This window comes from Engystomops pustulosus, chromosome 3 (assembly GCF_040894005.1).
Source record: "Engystomops pustulosus chromosome 3, aEngPut4.maternal, whole genome shotgun sequence".
Taxonomy (NCBI): domain Eukaryota; kingdom Metazoa; phylum Chordata; class Amphibia; order Anura; family Leptodactylidae; genus Engystomops; species Engystomops pustulosus.
In genome coordinates, this window is record NC_092413.1 from 119,142,716 (window position 1) to 119,146,924 (window position 4,209).

The 4,209-nt window shown below is 40.7% G+C and overlaps 1 long non-coding RNA gene across 1 annotated transcript; it reads left to right on the plus strand.

Moving 5' to 3' along the window:
* The first annotated feature begins 220 nt into the window (after positions 1-220).
* On the plus strand, positions 221-3,450 carry LOC140121840 (uncharacterized). The gene is made up of 2 exons (XR_011854201.1): positions 221-3,173; positions 3,394-3,450. It is a non-coding gene; the product is annotated as an uncharacterized lncRNA (long non-coding RNA).
* Positions 3,451-4,209: the final 759 nt, after the last annotated feature.

Sequence of the window (4,209 nt, forward strand, 5' to 3'; positions counted from 1 at the left end):
ATCGCAGTTTAAAACACTTTTTAAACTTTATAGCCGGCGCAGGGAGGTACGCGCTCAGCGCTTACCATGCGCGCGGCTCTCCTTCACTTCCTATGTAGCCACGCGCACGGTCGTGCGCATGGTAAGCGCCGAGCGCGCACCTCCCTGCGCCGGCTATAAAGTTTAAAAAGTGTTTTAAACCGCGATACCGCGGTTTAAAACACTAACAAAAATAAGCTCCGGCACCAGCTCACCCTGAGCTCGTGCCCGGTATTTCCATCTGAAACCTGCCACTAAAAGTGGTAGGTTTCCTTTAACTGAATGTGGCTGAAAATACTGTATTGACTTTGAAGTGGTATAGACTGAATTGTGCCCTGATTATAATATTATTTTCAACCGAAATAAAGGATGTTTGACAAAGTATATCTGGTGGTTTTCAGATTCTACAATACAAACCACCAGAAAGTGTAATGTATTAGTATTTGCTGTTTCTAGTGAAGTAATTTACATCTGGATTATGACCAAGTGCTTGTTAGGACAAGCACTAGACAGACTTCTCTACCACCATGGACGTTGGAACAATCGATTTCCAGAACTAGGTTGGTGCTGAGCTTTCTATTTGTAAGCAGAACCACTTGTGCTCTTTCTAGTTAAAGCACAACTCTTTCCTGAAATACATGGGCCTGTACTATAGAGCCACTACTGGCTCAGTTTCTTTGTATGTCACTGGAATTTCATCTGTACATTCAGATTATTTTACTGTATAGATTACTTGACTGCACTGTTCACTTTGTCAGACCAGTGTGCATTGGCACTAACTTGCAAAAACTTAAGCCAGTTATCTCAGGATATCTAAATTTCCATTAGGGAACATTTTACAATTGAAAATAAATGTTATTCAACCAATGGACGACTTTAAAGGGAACCTGTCACCAGCCACACAGCTGTTAAGGGTGTATTAACTGTTATTCAGGCATAGGATTGATTCTGGCATATAATGATTCTGAGCCAGCCTCACACTAAAATATCAATTTATATTCAAGGCAGGTACTAGCCAGGACGGTGGGTTTCGGGATACAGCAGTTAATTGCTCACCCACCCTCCAGGCAGTTGCGTCATGAAAACCCTGTATACTGCTCTTCGTTGAGCTGATTCCTGCACTACCTTCTGTGCCTCCCCGTCCTCTGCGCTCTCGTTTCGGAGAGGAGATAATAAGCACTCTGCGCATGTCCGTGACTTGAAGGAGGCAGGGCAGGGATCGGCTCTTAACTCCTCTACCCCGAACCCCACCCCATTGACTGCTACCTGCCTGTGAATATAAGTTTCAGCATGAGGCTGCCTCAGAATCTTTCTAAGGACATGCCTGGACAACATTTGATACACCATATAAGGTATGTTTGGGGGTTTAACAGCTGTGCAGCTGGTGACTGGTTCCCTTTAAGCGCAGTACCTTCAACCAACATTCAGGATGTCCTGAATCTTTTACAATCTAAAGTGAATATTTTTTCTGAAAAGCCATTTGATAACTAAAGAACAATGCATGCTGGTTGTTAGAGGCCATATGAATTAAGAATGTTAGGAATATTTAGGGTTTCATTACTTTACCCTGTCCTTGTTATGACCACAAGAAAATGAGAAACATGTGTCTGCTGCAGATCTCAGAGTTTGTTATTGGGAATGTTTTTACAAGAGGTTAATGTGGTTTTCTGATATTAAACATCCATGACATATCTGTAGGATCTAAACATATTATAAATGTGGATTCCACATCTCAAGAACAAAGGATAAAGGGTTTGGTCACTTTACGTCATATTTTCTGTAATATTTGTGTTTGAGTGTGGGGTGGAGGATATTAGGTAATATACCAATGTACATCCATTAATAGTTCTATACTTCTTTCTCGATCTGTAAGTTAATATTTATGTTAAGTGAAGCCTCATGTGCTTCACTTCAAGAAAGCATCAAGAAAGCAGTGAAGAACTTTTAGATGTATATTGGTAAGTGACTTAATATTCTGGCCACCCCCCCCACCCCCCACGCATTACAAAAACATGCAGTTAAGTGGCCAACCCATTTAAGGACCTCCATTTTCTGGATGAATGTGACTACACATCACTGGTCATCTCTATTTCTTTTTATGATAATTCCAAAAACTGCCAGTTAAAGTTTGACGATTAACATATAAAATAAGAAAAATCTTGTTAAAGTCTATGGCCACCTTTTGGTGCAATATTAAAGCGTATATAAAAAGAATTTATATAAAAAAAGAATAAACATTCTCAATTTATTTAAAAATATATTAAATATGAAATATAACACTGCCACATCATGGTGTATGCCGGCGGACAGAGCACATGGCGCGTCTTTGCCCAGTTCCAGCTGAAGGAAGAGGAGCCGCGGGGAGCATCGGGCAGTGGTGGAAAGGTGAGTAAGGAAGTTTATTTTTTTTCTACACTTGTGTTAAAGCCAAAGCGGGGGTTTTCAGCAATTTTTTATGTGCTGAAAAACTTGGCTTATGCAAAAGCTGTAACTGTCCAGTACAATATAGTCGTGTCTTGCAAGAATGGACTGGACTGGACATATACTTTAATAGTGTTTCCAGACAAGAAAATAGTCTATTAAAAAACAAATTTAGAGAACAAGGGGTAAGTATGAAATACAAAAGTGCAAATAATTATACATCCATAGAATTGTTTGTCGATTTAATTCTGGTGGAGATCCAACATCCAGCCCCCCTAAAGAGAAGTTGCTCTTGGCAGCTGATACACAGAGAAAAGAACAGGGAGCAGACCTCTTTGTTCTCTGGGTAGTGGTCTGACCAGGAAGGAACTGTCTGCTTTTTATTCCATTGTTTATCAGCTGTTCCTGATCTGTGGGCTGCTGGATTTTGAACCTCAGCATACTCATATTGATTACCTATGCTTAGGGCATTCACAGGAACCACCTCTTCTAGTGGAAGGCCCCTGGAAACGGAAGTGATGTCAAATGTCAGAGAAGGCCACTTATTCAACAAAACTGTGACAACCCTCTCTAAGTCAACAGTGTCTCTTGTGTAATGGATTTAGACTTGGATTCCCCTTTGGGCTTATCCGATTATTCTATTACGACTTAGAAGTCATTTCGTGGCTTTTAAATAATGGAGCTCCTCTGAAACTGTTGACATCTTTGTTTCCCACTGCTCATCATATTTTAAGGCCCCTTCTACACTAGCGAGTGTGATGCGATGAACTCGCATCACACTCGCAACGCAAGCTGCCGGGAACGCACGGCCCGAACGCTGCACCGCGGGAGTGAACTGACATGCTGAGTTCACTCCCGCGGTGCAGCGTTCGGGCCGTGCGTTCCCGGCAGCTTGCGTTGCGAGTGTGATGCGAGTTCATCGCATCACACTCGCTAGTGTAGAAGGGGCCTAAGTGTTTGCGCAAAGTCAAGTTCTAACTCTACACATACTAAGACATTAAAAAAAATAAATTTGAACACACTAAAATAGGGCAAAGAAAAATGACAGATTGGTAATGCAGCATAAGCTTAGTAGTATAAATCTATTTGTCCCTATATAATTGAGTACCATGAGGTTTGTTGGTTAACATGAAATAAAGCCTATTGTCCACCCCTCCAAAATAAAGGGTGAAAAATCCAACAAAAAACACAAAACATATAATGAAAAAATTAATACTGGTTAAAAATGCTCTTGCCCCAGGGGGGACACATAAAGAAGTTGCATGCCGGACAACGAATCATATAATTACATATATATTACAGAATGTAAAACATTTCATAGGCACCAATGGCCATGTATAATATAGGGTGCTCATGGGAGAGCCTAAAGGTATAATGATCATTCACAAGATGTGATAAATGGAATAGGTTGCTTACCCATGTTAACTGATCGTCGCTGCTAGGAATGACACCAGCCCCGATGCATTTCGGCTGGTTTACAGCCTTCATCTGGGGGTCAGTTAACATGGGTAAGCAACCTATTCAATTTATTTATCACATCTTGTGAATGATTATTATAGCTTTAGGCTCTCCCATGAGCACCCTATTTTTTACATGGCCATTGGTGCCTATGAAATGTTTTACATTCTGTAATATATATGTAATTATCTGATTTGTTGTCCGGCATGCAACTTATTTCTGTGTGCCCCCCTGGGGCAAGAGCATTTTTAACCAGTGTGTCATTCTGTTACAATAAAGTATTAAATTTTTTCATTAAATGTTTTTTGGTGG